Below are 20,481 nucleotides of genomic sequence, written 5' to 3' on the forward strand. Positions count from 1 at the left end.
CACTCTCTTTTGTCCCCTTTGCCTTTATACAAAGGAACTATGCATGCTCTCTGCCAATCCCTAGGTACCTTACCCTCTTCCATACATTTATTAAATAATTGCACCAACCACTCCAAAACTATATCCCCACCTGCTTTTAACATTTCTATCTTTATCCCATCAATCCCGGCTGCCTTACCCCCTTTCATTTTACCTACTGCCTCACGAACTTCCCCCACACTCACAACTGGCTCTTCCTCACTCCTACAAGATGTTATTCCTCCTTGCCCTATACACGAAATCACAGCTTCCCTATCTTCATCAACATTTAACAATTCCTCAAAATATTCCCTCCATCTTCCCAATACCTCTAACTCTCCATTTAATAACTCTCCTCTCCTATTTTTAACTGACAAATCCATTTGTTCTCTAGGCTTTCTTAACTTGTTAATCTCATTCCAAAACTTTTTCTTATTTTCAACAAAATTTGTTGATAACATCTCACCCACTCTCTCATTTGCTCTCTTTTTACATTGCTTCACCACTCTCTTAACTTCTCTCTTTTTCTCCATATACTCTTCCCTCCTTGCATCACTTCTACTTTGTAAAAACTTCTCATATGCTAACTTTTTCTCCCTTACTACTCTCTTTACATCATCATTCCACCAATCGCTCCTCTTCCCTCCTGCACCCACTTTCCTGTAACCACAAACTTCTGCTGAACACTCTAACACTACATTTTTAAACCTACCCCATACCTCTTCGACCCCATTGCCTATGCTCTCATTAGCCCATCTATCCTCCAATAGCTGTTTATATCTTACCCTAACTGCCTCCTCTTTTAGTTTATAAACCTTCACCTCTCTCTTCCCTGATGCTTCTATTCTCCTTGTATCCCATCTACCTTTTACTCTCAGTGTAGCTACAACTAGAAAGTGATCTGATATATCTGTGGCCCCTCTATAAACATGTACATCCTGAAGTCTACTCAACAGTCTTTTATCTACCAATACATAATCCAACAAACTACTGTCATTTCGCCCTACATCATATCGTGTATACTTATTTATCCTCTTTTTCTTAAAATATGTATTACCTATAACTAAACCCCTTTCTATACAAAGTTCAATCAAAGGGCTCCCATTATCATTTACACCTGGCACCCCAAACTTACCTACCACACCCTCTCTAAAAGTTTCTCCTACTTTAGCATTCAAGTCCCCTACCACAATTACTCTCTCACTTGTTTCAAAGGCTCCTATACATTCACTTAACATCTCCCAAAATCTCTCTCTCTCCTCTGCATTCCTCTCTTCTCCAGGTGCATACACGCTTATTATGACCCACTTCTCGCATCCAACCTTTACTTTAATCCACATAATTCTTGAATTTACACATTCATATTCTCTTTTCTCCTTCCATAACTGATCATTTAACATTACTGCTACCCCTTCCTTTGCTCTAACTCTCTCAGATACTCCAGATTTAATCCCATTTATTTCCCCCCACTGAAACTCTCCTACCCCCTTCAGCTTTGTTTCGCTTAGGGCCAGGACATCCAACTTCTTTTCATTCATAACATCAGCAATCATCTGTTTCTTGTCATCCGCACTACATCCACGCACATTTAAGCAACCCAGTTTTATAAAGTTTTTCTTCTTCTCTTTTTTAGTAATTGTATACAGGAGAAGGGGTTACTAGCCCATTGCTCCCGGCATTTTAGTCGCCTCATACGACACGCATGGCTTACGGAGGAAAGATTCTTTTCCACTTCCCCATGGACAATAGAAGAAATAAAAAAGAACAAGAGCTATTTAGAAAAAGGAGAAAAACCTAGATGTATGTATATATATATATGCATGTGCGTGTCTGTGAAGTGTGACCAAAGTGTAAGTAGGAGTAGCAAGATATCCCTGTTATCTTAGCGTGTTTATGAGACAGAAAAAGAAAAAGAAAACCAGCAATCCTACCATCATGCAAAACAGTTACAGGTTTTTGTTTCACAGTCATCTGGCAGGACGGTAGTACTTCCCTGGGTGGTTGCTGTCTACCAACCTGTTCACCCATCAGTATAAAATGGGTACCTGCGTGTTAGTGGACTGGTGTGGGTCGCATCCTGTGACAAAACTGATCTAATTTGGGGGAAATGCTCAACATACCAAGCGGCTTTCTATATAATAGTATGTCATTGATGTCAGCTATGGTCTGTATACCTTGTATATGTACTTGTAGAAATAAAGGTGTTAAAATATCGTTTGTTATAGGTATTATCTCTACCATCTCCCACATCAACACTGTTTTTCTGTCCAAACTTCCGTCCATCGCAAATTTTTATCTCCGAGATATTAAGTCTATCACAGATACCATCAGTACACACTTCTGGTGTTGTTCTCAGCTGGTGTTGTTCTCAGCTGGTGTTGTTCTCAGCTGGTTTTCTCAGCTGGTGCTCTTCTCAGCTGGTGTTCTTCTCAGTTGGGGCTCCTCTCAGCTGGTGCTCTTTTCAGCTGGGGCTCTTCTCAGCTGGTGCTCTTCTCAGCTGGGGCTCCTCTCAGCTGGGGCTCTTTTCAGCTGGTGCTCTTCTCAGCTGGGGCTCCTCTCAGCTGGGGCTCTTCTCAGCTGGGGCTCCTCTCAGCTGGGGCTCTTTTCAGCTGGTGCTCTTCTCAGCTGGTGCTCTTTTCAGCTGGGGCTCCTCTCAGCTGGGGCTCTTTTCAGCTGGTGCTCTTCTCAGCTGGGGCTCCTCTCAGCTGGGGCTCTTCTCAGCTGGGGCTCCTCTCAGCTGGGGCTCTTTTCAGCTGGTGTTCTTCTCAGCTGGGGCTCCTCTCAGCTGGGGCTCTTCTCAGCTGGGGCTCCTCTCAGCTGGTGCTCTTCTCAGCTCGTGTTCTTCTCAGCTGGGGCTCCTCTCAGCTGGGGCTCTTTTCAGCTGGTGCTCTTCTCAGCTAGGGCTCCTCTCAGCTGGGGCTCTTCTCAGCTGGGGCTCCTCTCAGCTGGTGCTCTTCTCAGCTCGTGTTCTTCTCAGCTGTTCTCAGCTGGATTAACAAAATCAACCTGTCATTGTTTCCCTACACCTCTTGTAATATCCGTCATCACTTGTGTTTGTTCTTCAGTTCTTCACTTGTGTCTGTTCTTCAGTTCTTCTTTTGTGTTTGTTCTTTAGTTCTTCACTTGTGTCTGTTCTTCAGTTCTTCTTTTGTGTTTGTTCTTCAGTTCTTCACTTGTGTCTGTTCTTCAGTTCTTCAATGATGTCTGTTCTTCAGTTCTTCACTTGTGTCCGTTCTTCAGTTCTTCAATGGTGTCTGTTCTTCAGATCTTCACTTGTGTCTGTTCTTCAGATCTTCACTTGTGTCTGTTCTTCAGTTCTTCACTTGTGTCTATTCTTCAGATCTTCACTTGTGTCAGTTCTTCAGTTCTTCACTTGTGTTTGTTCTTCAGTTCTTCACTTGTGTCTGTTCTTCAGTTCTTCACTTGTGTTTGTTCTTCAGTTCTTCACTTGTGTCTCTTCTTCAGATCTTCACTTGTATTTGTTCTTCAGTACTTCACTTGTGTTTGTTCTTCAGCTCTTCACTTGTGTCTGTTCTTCAGTTCTTCACTTGTGTCTGTTCTTCAGATCATCACTTGTGTCTGTTCTTCAGTTCTTCACTTGAGTCTGATCTTCAGTTCTTCACTTGTGTTTGTTCTTCAGTTCTTCACTTGTGTCTGTTCTTCAGTTCTTCACTTGTGTCTGTTCTTCAGTTCTTCACTTGTGTCTGTTCTTCAGTTCTTCACTTGTGTCTGTTCTTCAGATCTTCACTTGTGTTTGTTCTTCAGTTCTTCACTTGTGTCTGTTCTTCAGATTTTCACTTGTGTCTGTTCTTCAGTTCTTCACTTGTGTCTGTTCTTCAGTTCTTCACTTGTGTCTGTTCTTCAGTTCTTCACTTGTGTTTGTTCTTCAGTTCTTCACTTGTGTCTGTTCTTCAGTTCTTCACTTGTGTCTGTTCTTCAGTTCTTCACTTGTGTTTGTTCTTCAGTTCTTCACTTGTGTCTGTTCTTCAGATCTTCACTTGTATTTGTTCTTCAGTTCTTCACTTGTGTTTGTTCTTCAGATCTCCACTTGTGTTTGTTCTTCAGTTCTTCACTTGTGTCTGTTCTTCAGATCTTCACTTGTGTTTGTTCTTCAGTTCTTCACTTGTGTCTGTTCTTCAGATCTTCACTTGTGTTTGTTCTTCAGTTCTTCACTTGTGTCTGTTCTTCAGATCTTCACTTGTGTCTGTTCTTCAGTTCTTCACTTGTGTCTGTTCTTCAGTTCTTCACTTGTGTCTGTTCTTCAGTTCTTCACTTGTGTTTGCTCTTCAGTTCTTCACTTGTGTCTGTTCATCAGTTCTTCACTTGTGTCTGTTCTTCAGTTCTTCACTTGTGTTTGTTCTTCAGATCTTCACTTGTGTCTGTTCTTCAGATCTTCACTTGTTCCTGTTCTTCAGTTCTTCACTTGTGTCTGTTCTTCAGTTCTTCACTTGTGTCTGTTCTTCAGTTCTTCACTTGTGTCTGTTCTTCAGTTCTTCACTTGTGTCTGTTCTTCAGTTCTTCACTTGTGTCTGTTCTTCAGCTCTTCACTTGTGTCTGTTCTTCAGTTCTTCACTTGTGTTTGTTCTTCAGTTCTTCACTTGTGTCTGTTCTTCAGTTCTTCACTTGTGTCTGTTCTTCAGTTCTTCACTTGTGTCTGTTCTTCAGTTCTTCACTTGTGTCTGTTCTTCAGATCTTCACTTGTGTTTGTTCTTCAGTTCTTCACTTGTGTCTGTTCTTCAGATCTTCACTTGTGTCTGTTTTTCATTTCTTCACTTCTGTTTGTTCTTCAGTTCTTCACTTGTATCTGTTCTTCAGTTCTTCACTTGTATCTGTTCTTCAGTTCTTCTCTTGTGTCTGTTCTTCAGCTCTTCACTTGTATCTGTTCTTGAGTTCTTCACTTGTGTCTGTTCTTCAGCTCTTCACTTGTGTCTGTTCTTCAGTTCTTCACTCGTGTCTGTTCTTCAGTTCTTCACTCGAGTCTGTTCTTCAGTTCTTCACTTGTGTCTGTTCTTCAGCTCTTCACTTGTGTCTGTTCTTCAGCTCTTCACTTGTGTCTGTTCTTCAGTTCTTCACTCGTGTCTGTTCTTCAGTTCTTCACTTGTGTCTGTTCTTCAGTTCTTCACTTGTGTCTGTTCTTCAGCTCTTCACTTGTGTCTGTTCTTCAGTTCTTCACTCGTGTCTGTTCTTCAGTTCTTCACTTGTGTCTGTTCTTCAGTTCTTCACTTGTGTCTGTTCTTCAGCTCTTCACTTGTGTCTGTTCTTCAGCTCTTCACTTGTGTCTGTTCTTCAGCTCTTCACTTGTGTCTGTTCTTCAGCTCTTCACTTGTGTCTGTTCTTCAGTTCTTCACTCGTGTCTGTTCTTCAGTTCTTCACTTGTGTCTGTTCTTCAGTTCTTCACTTGTGTCTGTTCTTCAGCTCTTCACTTGTGTCTGTTCTTCAGCTCTTCACTTGTGTCTGTTCTTCAGCTCTTCACTTGTGTCTGTTCTTCAGTTCTTCACTCGTGTCTGTTCTTCAGTTCTTCACTTGTGTCTGTTCTTCAGTTCTTCACTTGTGTCTGTTCTTCAGTTCTTAACTTGTGTCTGTTCTTCAGCTCTTCACTTCTGTCTGTTCTTCAGCTCTTCACTTGTGTCTGTTCTTCAGCTCTTCACTTGTGTCTGTTCTTCAGCTCTTCACTTGTGTCTGTTCTTCAGCTCTTCACTTGTGTCTGTTCTTCAGCTCTTCACTTGTGTCTGTTCTTCAGCTCTTCACTTGTGTCTGTTCTTCAGTTCTTCACTCGTGTCTGTTCTTCAGTTCTTCACTTGTGTCTGTTCATCAGTTCTTCACTTGTGTCTGTTCTTCAGTTCTTCACTCGTGTCTGTTCTTCAGTTCTTCACTTGTGTCTGTTCTTCAGTTCTTCACTTGTGTCTGTTCTTCAGTTCTTCACTTGTGTCTGTTCTTCAGTTCTTCACTTGTGTCTGTTCTTCAGTTCTTCACTCGTGTCTGTTCTTCAGTTCTTCACTTGTGTCTGTTCTTCAGTTCTTCACTTGTGTCTGTTCTTCAGCTCTTCACTTGTGTCTGTTCTTCAGTTCTTCACTCGTGTCTGTTCTTCAGTTCTTCACTTGTGTCTTTTCTTCAGTTCTTCACTTGTGTCTGTTCTTCAGTTCTTCACTTGTGTCTGTTCTTCAGCTCTTCACTTGTGTCTGTTCTTCAGTTCTTCACTTGTGTCTGTTCTTCAGCTCTTCACTTGTGTCTGTTCTTCAGTTCTTCACTTGTGTCTGTTCTTCAGCTCTTCACTTGTGTCTGTTCTTCAGTTCTTCACTTGTGTCTGTTCTTCAGTTCTTCACTTGTGTCTGTTCTTCAGTTCTTCACTCGTGTCTGTTCTTCAGTTCTTCACTCGTGTCTGTTCTTCAGTTCTTCACTTGTGTCTGTTCTTCAGATCTTCACTTGTGTCTGTTCTTCAGATCTTCACTTGTGTCTGTTGTTCAGTTCTTCACTTGTGTCTGTTCTTCAGCTCTTCACTCGTGTCTGTTCTTCAGTTCTTCACTCGTGTCTGTTCTTCAGTTCTTCACTTGTGTCTGTTCTTCAGTTCTTCACTTGTGTCTGTTCTTCAGTTCTTCACTCGTGTCTGTTCTTCAGTTCTTCACTCGTGTCTGTTCTTCAGTTCTTCACTTGTGTCTGTTCTTCAGTTCTTCACTTGTGTCTGTTCTTCAGTTCTTCACTTGTGTCTGTTCTTCAGTTCTTCACTCGTGTCTGTTCTTCAGTTCTTCACTTGTGTCTGTTCTTCAGTTCTTCACTTGTGTCTGTTCTTCAGCTCTTCACTTGTGTCTGTTCTTCAGTTCTTCACTCGTGTCTGTTCTTCAGTTCTTCACTTGTGTCTGTTCTTCAGTTCTTCACTTGTGTCTGTTCTTCAGTTCTTCACTTGTGTCTGTTCTTCAGCTCTTCACTTGTGTCTGTTCTTCAGTTCTTCACTTGTGTCTGTTCTTCAGCTCTTCACTTGTGTCTGTTCTTCAGTTCTTCACTTGTGTCTGTTCTTCAGCTCTTCACTTGTGTCTGTTCTTCAGTTCTTCACTTGTGTCTGTTCTTCAGTTCTTCACTTGTGTCTGTTTTTCAGTTCTTCACTCGTGTCTGTTCTTCAGTTCTTCACTCGTGTCTGTTCTTCAGTTCTTCACTTGTGTCTGTTCTTCAGATCTTCACTTGTGTCTGTTCTTCAGATCTTCACTTGTGTCTGTTCTTCAGTTCTTCACTTGTGTCTGTTCTTCAGCTCTTCACTCGTGTCTGTTCTTCAGTTCTTCACTCGTGTCTGTTCTTCAGTTCTTCACTTATGTTTGTTCTTCAGTTCTTCACTCGTGTCTGTTCTTCAGTTCTTCACTTGTGTTTGTTCTTCAGTTCTTCACTTGTGTCTGTTCTTCAGTTCTTCACTTGTGTCTGTTCTTCAGTTCTTCACTTGTGTCTGTTCTTCAGCTCTTCACTTGTGTCTGTTCTTCAGTTCTTCACTTGTGTCTGCTCTTCAGTTCTTCACTCGTGTCTGTTCTTCAGTTCTTCACTTGTGTCTGTTCTTCAGTTCTTCACTTGTATCTGTTCTTCAGCTCTTCTCTTGTGTCTGTTCTTCAGTTCTTCACTCGTGTCTGTTCTTCAGTTCTTCACTTGTGTCTGTTCTTCAGTTCTTCACTTGTATCTGTTCTTCAGTTCTTCTCTTGTGTCTGTTCTTCAGCTCTTCACTTGTGTCTGTTCTTCAGTTCTTCACTCGTGTCTGTTCTTCAGTTCTTCACTTGTGTCTATTCTTCAGCTCTTCACTCGTGTCTGTTCTTCAGTTCTTCACTCGTGTCTGTTCTTCAGTTCTTCACTCGTGTCTGTTCTTCAGCTCTTCACTTGTGTCTGTTCTTCAGTTCTTCACTCGTGTCTGTTCTTCAGTTCTTCACTTGTGTCTGTTCTTCAGTTCTTCACTTGTATCTGTTCTTCAGTTCTTCTCTTGTGTCTGTTCTTCAGCTCTTCACTCGTGTCTGTTCTTCAGTTCTTGTGGCATGCAAAGAGTACGTAACCTTTATTCGGCGCATGGACACACCCTCATTTACAGGCTATCTCCCCCAACCAGCGAACCAGGTTGCTAAGAGTTGATGATGGGGCCCCATCGTTCAACTAGTGACCAGGTTCTATCCAATAAGAAGGTGGGATTGGCAATCGCAGAGGTTATGTGGATACCGCTCTCCTGTCTGCCCTTGTCATTCCCATTCTAGAGCTGGTTGAAGCACGGTCTGCTATCTTGTGGCTTCTATTTCTGCCTTGCTTACCGTGGAGTGCACTATATTTATCACTGTACATAGTGTACATATTGCTGTTCTAAATTGGTGAAGGATAATATAAGTCTAAACTTTTTCTACTGTGTTTATTTGCTCCCATTACACCTGGGATAACAGGCCATTTGAAATCCTAGGTTGTAATAGTTCTTCACTCGTGTCTGTTCTTCAGTTCTTCACTCGTGTCTGTTCTTCAGCTCTTCACTCGTGTCTGTTCTTCAGTTCTTCACTCGTGTCTGTTCTTCAGTTCTTCACTCGTGTCTGTTCTTCAGTTCTTCACTTGTGTCTGTTCTTCAGTTCTTCACTTGTGTCTGTTCTTCAGCTCTTCACTTGTGTCTGTTCTTCAGTTCTTCACTTGTGTCTGTTCTTCAGTTCTTCACTTGTGTCTGTTCTTCAGCTCTTCACTTGTGTCAGTTCTTCAGCTCTTCACTCGTGTCTGTTCTTCAGTTCTTCACTCGTGTCTGTTCTTCAGTTCTTCACTTGTGTCTGTTCTTCAGTTCTTCACTTGTGTCTGTTCTTCAGCTCTTCACTTGTGTCTGTTCTTCAGTTCTTCACTTGTGTCTGTTCTTCAGTTCTTCACTTGTGTCTGTTCTTCAGCTCTTCACTTGTGTCTGTTCTTCAGTTCTTCACTTGTGTTTGTTCTTCAGTTCTTCACTTGTGTCTGTTCTTCAGCTCTTCACTTGTGTCTGTTCTTCAGTTCTTCACTTGTGTCTGTTCTTCAGTTCTTCACTTGTGTCTGTTCTTCAGTTCTTCACTTGTGTCTGTTCTTCAGTTCTTCACTTGTGTCTGTTCTTCAGTTCTTCACTTGTGTCTGTTCTTCAGTTCTTCACTTGTGTCTGTTCTTCAGTTCTTCACTTGTGTCTGTTCTTCAGTTCTTCACTTGTGTCTGTTCTTCAGCTCTTCACTTGTGTCTGTTCTTCAGCTCTTCACTTGTGTCTGTTCTTCAGTTCTTCACTCGTGTCTGTGTCAGGTCCAACATTAACAAGTTTACGGAGTTATCCTTTATATCTATTTTAAATTCATTGTAATTTTAATGTTAAGCTTACAGGGGTTAAAATGCCTTTTTGGAAACGATGTGGTCAGGTACGGTAGCTTCAATTTAATGGAACAAATTCCTTCACCGGCATGAAGGCACTCCACTTGCATGATAATAATAATAATAATTAATAACAATAATAATAATAATAATTATAATAATAATATATCTTTATTTATTACCAGTACATGTACAAAGTATACAGACCATAGCTGACATCTATGACATACTATTATATAGAAAGTCGCTTGTTATGGTGAGCATTTCCCGCAAATTAGGTCAGTTTTGTTCCAGGATGCGACCCACACCAGTCCACTAACACCCAGGTACCCATTTTACTGATGGGTGATCATAGACAACCGGTGTAAGAAAACACGTTAGATGTTTCCACCCTTTCGCCGGGAATCGAACCCGGAACCTTACCGTGTGAAGCGAGAGCTTTTGCCACCAGGCCAAGGGGCATGATTCAAGTTACGTTGTTCAGGACTGAGTAAACGTTGGAATACCTCTTTCTCAAAGATATCTGGTAATGAGTGAGGTCAGTGTTATCAGTCTATTGTTTGTTGTGGTTTTATCACTGCCAACTGTGACTCCAGGTTGAGGGACTGATTACCTCAACTCCTATTCATCTTCCACCTTTCTCTGCATTAGACTGAAGAAACCATTGGCTAGCAAAACATTTCCAGAATAAAGATACCTAAATGTTGCACAAGGGTCTCGTTTATCAACTAGTCGGTTTTCAAAATCACATATCCAAACGTAGTTTTAAGAATGCCATAGGTTGGTCATGGCAACTGTTGCTTGATTGAGGGTGACATTGTGCCAACTTGAGTGCCACAATTCCAACAACATCTGTGTCACTAAGAACATTTCTGCTGCCATATGGCTGGTCGCCCCGACACATCCTATGACTTACTAGCGTATTACACTGCCCTGCTCACCCTGATCCCTGCATGAGCCCTAATAACCTTGTGTCATAAATAGGTCTGTGCCTTTCCCTTTATGTTTGGACGTTATTCGTTATGGTTCTCCTCCTCCTCCTCCTTGTGCTTCCCTTCCTACTTTACGCCCACTTTATCACAATTGCTTCCCTCCTTCTCTGAGGTATTCACTAAGCCTCCCAGCTTTACCCTGACACCAGTGTCAGCTTTCCTCTGACACCAATGTCAGCCTTCCCTAGACCAGTGTCAGCCTCAGTCTGACACTGTTGTAAGCCTTCCTCTGACACCAGTGTCAGCCTTACTCTGACACCAGTGTCAGCCTTACTCTGACACCAGTGTCAGCTTTCCTTTGATATCAATGTCAGCCTTCCCTAGACCAGTGTCAGCCTCAGTCTGACACTGTTATAAGCCTTCCTCTGACACCAGTGTCAGCTTTCTTCTGACACCTATGTCAGCCTTCCCTACACCAGTGTTAGCCTCAGTGACCCTATTGCAAGCCTTCCCTGACACCAGTGTCAGCCTTCCCTACACCAGTGTCAGCCTAAGTCTGTCACTATTGTAAGCCTTCCCTGACACCAGTGTCAGCCTTCCTCTAACACCAGCATCAGCCTTCCTTGACACCAGTGTCAGCCATCCTCTGACAGCAGTGTGTGTGTGTGTTGTGTGTGTGCTGACTTTCTGCTTCTATAAAAACCCTAACATCCTCTATGTTTCTTTAAGTGTACAGCAGTTCAGCTTTTCCAGCCTACAATTCGAATATTCATTAAAAACAGAGTAAAAAATCTAAATGTTAACAAGTAACTCACCTCCAGAATGAAAAAAATAGATTTCGATATTTATCTAAAACATGAAAATCGACTTACACACCTGTTGGAAAAAGTTTTGACATGCAGTCTTTAGTAAAAATTATTTCTGCTTAGTTTAAGCAGAAATATAATCTAGATAACGCGTTAATGTTCATGAGATAACTAGTGAATATCTAATCCTGAAGATATTTAGGAGAAGCTGAGGTAATGAAGAGGTGATGTATCTGGAATTATCTCTAAATAAAGATAACATTGAAATGAAATTAAAGGTTTAGTAACTCACGAAATCGTAATGACACGATTGCAAACAAACCATACCCCGGGTGAGGTTAGAACCCGCTATCAGAGAGTCATATAACTCCAGACCGACGCGTTAACCACTGGTCCAGGTGGCTACAATAAGATTCATCCAGCTAGGTATATTTCTACACCATAGGAAGGTTAGCATAGGCGCAACTGTGACCACAAATGCAAGATTTATGACTCTCTGATCGCGGGTTCTAACCCCACCCGTGATATTTTTTTCTAAAGGTTTAGTAGACTATGAAACTAAATTAGATAAGTTATGCAAGAATAACTATGCAAGAGACAGAATAAGAACAACAGACGTAGTTTCGGACTGATACACGATCAACAGCTCTCATATCAAGTACAAGACTTGTATTGTGTAGTGGTCAGCTGATAACAAAACCCAAAGAGGGCATAAATACTTAGACTCAGTTTTTGATAAATTAGACACATGTGCAACTCTTGGGTATCTTTATTGAGGAAACGTTTCGCCACACAGTGGCTTCATCAGTCCATACGTAGGAGAAACTTGAAGAACTGGAGGAGAATGAGGTAATCAGTCCCTCAACCTGGAGTCGATGTGTTCAGTCCATCAATCTTGAATAGAATACGGCATATGAGCGGAGAAGCAGCTTATAAACCGTTCTTCAAGTTTCTCCTACGTATGGACTGATGAAGCCACTGTGTGGCGAAACGTTTCCTCAATAAAGATACCCAAGTGTTGCACATGTGTCTAATTTATCAACATGTCGGTTCTCTGAACCATTCATCTGCAAACCTGTCAGACACTGCAACTTCTTGGGATCTTAATACTTAGGAATTCTTCGCTTGCCTAATTCTTGGGCACGACCTACTTCCACATTGAACAAATGTGACACGACCTATGACTGCTGCACCTCTCCTGCCATACGGTTTATAAGCTGCTTCTCCGCTCATATGCCGTATTCTATTCAAGATTGATGGACTGACCACATCGACTCAAGGTTGAGGGACTGATTACCTCATTCTCCTCCTGTTCTTCAAGTTTCTCCTACGTATGGACTGATGAAGCCACTGTGTGGCGAAACGTTTCCTCAATAAAGATACCCAAGAGTTGCACATGTGTCTAATTTATCAACATGTCGGTTCTCTGAACCATTCATCTATAGACTCAGTTTTGAAAATACTAACCATACCACGGGTGGGGTTTGAACCCGCGATCAGAGAGTCACAAAACTCCCAGATCGTCGCGTTAGCTACTGGTATGGTTTGTTTGCTATCTTGTACTCATCTAATTGTGGTTGCAGAGCTCGAGACTCAGCTCCTGGCCCCGCCTCTTCACTGAGTGATACTAGGTTCCCTCTCATCACGATATCGTGAGTCTTGAAAATACTTTTCTTTAATGAATAGAAAAAGTATGAAATTATGGTAACATAATTGTACCTCAGTACATGAGCAAATTAGGATATAGTAAGAAATTAAGGAATAAATCCTCTGTCGCACTGTTCTGCCACCTTGGGTATGATAAATTAGACACATGTGCATCTCTTTTGTATCTTTATTGAGGAAACGTTTAGCCACACAGTGGCTTCATCAGTCCATACAAAGGAGAATCGTGAAGAACAGGAGGAGAATAAGGTAATCAGTCCCTCAGCCTAGAGTCGATGTGGTCAGAATGCAGAATACAGTATATGAGCGGAGAAGTGGCTTATATACCGTAGACAGGAGAGGTGCAGCAGTCGTAGGTGGTGTCACATTTGTCCAATGTGGAAGTAGGTCGTGCCCAAGGGTTAGGCAAGTGAAGAATTCCCAAGTATTAAGATCCCAAGAAGTTGCTGTGTCAGACAGTGTTGTAGATGAATGGTTCAGAGAACCGACAAGTTGATAAATTAGACACATGTGCAACTCTTGGGTATCTTTGACGAGGAAACGTTTCGCAACACAGTGACTTCATCAATCCATTCAAAGGGTCACGACCTACTTCCACATTGGACAAATGTGACACCACTCACGACTGCTGCACCTCTCCTGCCTACGGTATATAAGTTACTTCTCCGCACATATACTGTATTTTGTTCAAGACTGGTGGACTGACCACATCGACTCAAGGCTGAGGGACTGATTACCTCAAACTCCTCCTGTTCTTCAGCATTCTCCTTTGTAAAGTAAAAGGACACAAGTGCAACTAATGTGACATTTTATTGTGGCAACGTTTCGCTCTCCAGGAGCTTTATCAAGCCATTACAAACAATACATGAACACAGAGGGTATATAAAGGATCAGAGTGAGGTGCAATACTAGTGAGGTACCATTTCGATGTTCACTAGTGGTGGTGGTAGTAGTAGTAGTGGTAGTGGTAGTAGTAGTAGTGACAGAAGTTGTAGTAGTAGTAGTAGTGACAAAAGTAATACAATATGGTAGAGCAATTAATTCGTACATGAGTAAAAGGATATAAAAGCTATTACTTGGGTAACATAAAAATAGTTTGGACAAATATAGACTGGAAAGAGGCAGCTTGTTTCAGTGTTCACTCTCTGTAATGTGCTTTGTGTAGTATAACAGGAGAGACTATGTGATGGCAGGGTTTACTGTTTTCAGGAGGATTCTTGGTGCTTGGATTTTGTCCTGGTTAGATTCTAACCAGGACAAAATCCAAGCACCACGAACCAGTCAATGCAGGAGTTTACACTATACTCTGTGGAGGCTGTGACAAGATTTACGTAGGTGAAACAGCAAGAAACCTCGACACCCGCCTCAATGAACACATTTACGCATGTAGGAACGATAACTTGAACAACGCCTGTGTACAACACCGAAATTCCACCAATCATCTCATGAAATTCAGAGACGCCCAATTAGTGATCAAAGAAACTAATTTCCGCAGACGCAAGTGCCTCGAATCAGCACTGATCGCTGTTTCGAATACAATTAAACAAAACAACGGCAGCTTCACCATCTCCGAAGTCTTAGCAAGAATCCTCCTGAAAACAGTAAACCCTGCCATCACATAGTCTCTCCTGTTATACTACACAAAGCACATTACAGAGAGTGAACACTGAAACAAGCTGCCTCTTTCCAGTCTATATTTGTCCAAACTATTTTTATGTTACCCAAGTAATAGCTTTTATATCCTTTTACTCATGTACGAATTAATTGCTCTACCATATTGTATTACTTTTGTCACTACTACTACTACTACTACTACTACTACTACTACTACTACTACTACTACCACCACCACTAGTGAACATCGAAATGGTACCTCACTAGTATTGCACCTCACTCTGAGCCTTTATATACCCTCTGTGTCCATGTATTGTTTGTAATGGCTTGATAAAGCTCCTGGAGAGCGAAACGTTGCCACAATAAAATGTCACATTAGTTGCACTTGTGTCCTTTTACTTTACATATTGTCGGTAATTCTACCAACTTTATTACATTCTCCTTTGTATAGACTGATGAGGAAACGTTTCGCCACACAGTGGCGAAACGTTTCCTCATTAAAGATACCCAAGTGTTGCACTTGTCGGCTCTCTATACCATTTATCTACATTATACCTCTGTATTATAGTAACATCACTGGTTTACGATAATAACACTTTCCTCCCTCCCACTGTCAGGGTTAATACTTAAAAACAGAAATAGTGAACCTGACATGGAGACATGTAAACAGTACTGAGTGGCCTTTATATGTGAGCTATCTGAGGTCTTCTTCAGCAGATAGTTACGGGAGGTTTCACTTACATCACTGGTGTGGGTGAAGGTCATTTGATCTTCAGCAGATAGCTACAAGAGAGGATGATTTCACTTATAAAGTGAACATGAATGTTACTTGTGTGGGAGAGACTCGTTCCACGTCTCTACGTCCAGTCGATTTGGACAAAATAACCTGGCAAGAGTTGCAGTAAGTCTAATAGACCCTGAGTGAATGTTTAGTGCAGGAGCGAGGGAAAGAGAGGTAGGAAGAGAGAACTTGGGGGGAAAAGTGATTGCGTGATAGGAAGAAGGGAGAGAAGAATGTAGGAGAAAGAAGTGGGAGATGCGAGGTAGCAAGAAGGAAGTGAGGAAGGTGAGGGATAGGAAGCAACAAGAGGGGATTTAAGAATGGGAAGTAGGAACAGGGGAGGGAGAGGGGAGAGAGGAGGGAGAGGAGAGGGCAGTGAGAGGGGAGGGGAAGCAGGATAACATGGTGTGGATGAACGCACACAGTCACACACACACACACACACACACACACACACACACACACACACACACACACACACACACACACACACACACACACGGTATATGCTAGTATCGTTATCAGTAACAGTTACAAAGTCCGTGGAGGTCGCTGGGCTGGCTGTTTATATACCGTATTGGTTGTTAGTGCTGTTTGTGTTTATAATTGCAGTGGTTGTTGGTGCTTAGTTTACAGTGTGGTAGTTGTTTGTAATGACAGTGATCATACTGCAGTGGTTATTACCGCAAATTGTTTGCACACTGTAGCGGTTGTTTGTACTGTTGTATTTATAATATAGTGATCAATAATGCTGGCTGTGTTTGTACCGTAGAGGTTAATACGGTAGTGGTAGTGCTGGTTGGCTGAAGGGTGTTCCGGGGGTCAACGCCCCCATGGCTCAGTTCCCGACCAGGCCTTCCATTAGATCAGTGCTTGATCAACCAGGCAGTTACTGCTGGCTGCTCGTACTCCAACCTATAGCCCACAGCCCGGCTGATCGGTTACTGATTCCAGGAATCTTTCCAGCATCCTCTTGAAGACAGCCAAGGCTGAGATTATTGTCTAGTGGTTTATAATGCTGGTTTCTGGCTCCATTTGGCTCTATTTATGCCGTAGTTTTTGCTAGTGTTGACTGAATACTGTAGTGATTAACAGTGTTAGTCGTAGTAGTAGGGGTTGTTATTTCAGGGTAATGTTATATTGGTGGTCGCTACATAAAAATCTCTAATAAATGATAATGTGTTGTCATGCCGGAGATAATTATTCTATTACCTGGTGTTATTAACTTTATGTAAACAAAATCACCTGTTATGGTCATTATCGTGGTGACTGACGCAGCGAGAGAGAGAGAGAGAGAGAGAGAGAGAGAGAGAGAGAGAGAGAGAGAGAGAGAGAGAGAGAGAGAGAGAGAGTTGAAGGTAGAGGCGCAATATACAACTGTGGAGACTGAGGTAGAAACTATACACACAGGTAGACTGTGAACGGAAGACTGAGTTAGCAGATAATATTAATTAGGAGAAATGTAGGAGGAATCAAAATCAGGAACCATTATATGAAATGAAAACGAAAAAAAAATATATGGACAGGATGGGTTTTTCTCTCTTTTTTCTCTTATAACTAGGAGAAAAAATAGTTACTTAACTGGATGATTGTTTACAGCAGCATATAACTGGATAGATATCTTCAGTATTATATCAGACTGGGTATGTCTTCGTAAGTACTGTACATATGATGTCTGAATAGATGCGTACAGTATTACAAATGATACCTGGGTAGTTGCCAGTACCAGAAGGTGGTAGTTATCAGTGCCAGAAGGTGGTAGTTATCAGTGCCAGAAGGTGGTAGTTATCAGTGCCAGAAGGTGGTAGTTATCAGTACCAGAAAGTGGTAGCTGTCAGTACCAGAAAGTGGTAGCTATCAGTACCGGAAAGTAATAGCTGTCAGTACCAAAACGTGGTAGTTATCAGTACCAGAAGATGGTAGCTGCCAGTAACAGAAAGTGGTAGTTGTCAGTACCAGAAGATGGTAGCTGTCAGTACCAGAAGGTGGTAGCTGTCAGTACCAGAAAGTGGTAGCTGTCAGTACCAGAAAGTGGTAGCTGTCAGTACCAGAAAGTGGTAGCTGTCAGTACCAGAAAGTGGTAGCTGTCAGTACCAGAAGGTGGTAGTTGTCAGTACCAGAAGGTGGTAGTTGTCAGTACCAGAAGATGGTAGCTGTCAGTACCAGAAGGTGGTAGTTGTCAGTACCAGAAGGTGGTAGTCGTCAGTACCAGAAGGTGGTAGTTGTCAGTACCAGAAGATGGTAGCTGTCAGTACCAGAAGGTGGTAGTTGTCAGTACCAGAAGGTGGTAGTTGTCATTACCAGAAGATGGTAGTTGTCAGTATCAGAAGGTGGTAGTTGTCAGTACCAGAAGGTGGTAGTTGTCAGTACCAGAAGGTGGTAGTTATCAGTACCAGAAGGTGGTAGCTGTCAGTACCAGAAAGTGGTAGCTATCAGTACCGGGAAGTGGTAGCTGTCAGTACCAGAAGATGGCAGCTGTCAGTATGAACCAGAAGGTGGTAGTTGTCAGTACCAGAAAGTGGTAGCTGTCAATACCAAAAGGTGGTAGCTGTCAGTACAAGAAAGTGGTAGCTGTCAATACCGGAAAGTGGTAGCTGTCAGTACCAAAAGGTGGTAGCTGTCAGCACCAGAAGATGGTAGCTGTCAGTATGTACCAAAAAGTGGTATTTGTCAGTACCAGAAGATGGTAGCTTTCAGTATGTACCAAAAAGTGGTAGTTGTCAGTACCAGAAGATGGTAGCTGTCATTACCAAAAGGTGGTAGCTGTCAGTACCAGAGAATGGTAGATATCTGTCTCGTATACCATGCTTGCAGGAACCTTCCCACACCTTATGACATCCCAGATAACACTCAAAATTCTACCAATTAAAGATCTCCATATCTGGAACCGCAATTTCCTTTTGGTGCAATTTTATCTGTCACCAACTCGTCACAATATTGGAGTGAACGCGGTGTTTCATGTCGCAGCATTTGGAAGGAAGCAAGACCGTCCAGCTACTCAAGAAATGCAATCAACAGTCACATGTATATTGCACTTAACAATATTGCAACTGCACTCTTTGATCCACCACCTGCAGTGGCTAACATTTTTTGCAAGCGAAAGAGTGTGACAGCAGTGTTCCCGCTAAGGAATTGAACCAGAACAGTTTGTGTAAAAGGTGCCAAAGGCAACACCTCTCCAAAGGTGCTTCAAAAAAATACTTTTGCTCCGGTATTTCGTCGTTGCTGGTACAAATACATTAGAGTTTGGATTTGCTTTTTGCTAAGTAAAAATATTTTTAAATAAGTGAATATTATTTTTTTCTGTTATGTTTTTGCACTAAAGAGAATAGTTAATAAATATACCAATAAACATTTTTTATATTCCGCCACTTATCTTTATTCCTTATTCTTAAATGGCGAAGAAGAAATGTCATAAGATATGAGAACTCCTGATTGCCAGTAAAGTTCTAAAAAAGGATGCGTGGATAAGGGGTGATAAAGAATAAAAAGAAAGGTGCGTTAATGAAGCGTAGAGGGCAAAGAGGTTTGGAAGAAGAGTGAGAAAGAAAGTCTGAAGAGAAGTGGGTAACGAGTAGAGAGGAAAGAAGTATTTTGGAGATGAGTGGAAAGAATGGTGAACAGAAGATTGAAAGAAATATAGAAGAGGAAGGGGGAAATGGATGAGAAGAGAAGATAGCAAGTGGTGTGGTAAGAAAAAAAGAATAGGAAAGGGTGAGAACAGTAGAAGGGACAGGAGGATAATACTAGAGGGGAAAAGGTAAGGATACTAGAGGGGAAAAGGTAAGGATACTAGAGGGGAAAAGGTAAGGATACTAGAGGGGAAAAGGTAAGGATACTAGAGTGGAAAAGGTAAGGATACTAGAGGGGAAAAGGTAAGGATACTAGAGTGGAAAAGGTAAGGATACTAGAGGGGAAAAGGTAAGGATACTAGAGGGGAAAAGGTAAGGATATTAGAGTGGAAAAGGTAAGGATACTAGAGTAGAAAAGGTAAGGATACTAGAGGGGAAAAGGTAAGGATACTAGAGGAGAAAAGGTAAGGATACTAGAGGGGAAAAGGTAAGGATACTAGAGGGGAAAGGTAAGGATACTAGAGGGGAAAAGGTAAGGATACTAGAGGGGAAAAGGTAAGGATACTAGAGTGGAAAAGGTAAGGATACTAGAGGGGAAAAGGTAAGGATACTAGAGTGGAAAAGGTAAGGATACTAGAGGGGAAAAGGTAAGGATACTAGAGGGGAAAAGGTAAGGATACTAGAGGGGAAAAGGTAAGGATACTAGAGGGGAAAAGGTAAGGATACTAGAGTGGAAAAGGTAAGGATACTAGAGGGGAAAAGGTAAGGATACTAGAGGGAAAAAGGTAAGGATACTAGAGGGAAAAAGGTAAGGATACTAGAGGGGAAAAGGTAAGGATACTAGAGGGTAAAAGGTAAGGATACTAGAAGGGAAAAGGTAAGGATACTAGAAGGGAAAAGGTAAGGATACTAGAGGGGAAAAGGTAAGGATACTAGAGGGGAAAAGGTAAGGATACTAGAGGGGAAAAGGTAAGGATACTAGAGGGAAAAAGGTAAGGATACTAGAGGGGAAAAGGTAAGGATACTAGAGGGTAAAGTGGTGTGAAAAGTGAGGTTGAGGTAGTGGCTTCATTAACACACTTACACACTACACATACATCAACATTATCAAGACTGAGTACATCTGTAGCGTGCAGCTACCTTTTCTTCTCCTACTTTTGCTTCCCTTCTCTCCCCCTTCTACCTCTTGTGGCTAAAACTACTTTCCCTACTACTACTACTACTACTACTACTACTACTACTACTACTACTACTACTACTACTACTACTACTACTACTACTTCTGTTACCAGCATTATTACTACCACTAGTTTTCCACCCTCTCTCCCCGTCCCTGTCCTCCTCGCCTATATATACTAGCTCACTCATTCTCTTCTGTAATTGGCCCAGGCCGGACCGAAACGTCGTCTTAAGCTTCTCTCTCCTATGTGCTAGTTATTTGCGTACAGCTGTCTATTTATGATAGATTTGTCATACCAAAACAGCAATGTTTAATTCAGATGTTCTAAATCCTCCTCCTAATTAAATGCAGTTTTTGTTCTGGCCAAGACAGTCGGATTCGTAACTGTGACACTGTAATAACAACTGGTTATGTGCCTGTTAAGGTTACTGTATTTCAAGCCATTATGCTATGTTGTTACTCGTTAAGTTTGACTTAAACACGAGAATTTATCCATACCTAACCCTAAATATTTTGTACAGGGGATTTTTTTTAATACAGAATATGAAAATCAACTGTTGCTTAAAAACGAGATGTATATTTCGTTACACAGGTTGAGTTTCTT

This window comes from Cherax quadricarinatus, chromosome 49, assembly GCF_038502225.1.
Source record: "Cherax quadricarinatus isolate ZL_2023a chromosome 49, ASM3850222v1, whole genome shotgun sequence".
In the NCBI taxonomy this organism is placed as follows: Eukaryota; Metazoa; Arthropoda; class Malacostraca; order Decapoda; family Parastacidae; genus Cherax; species Cherax quadricarinatus.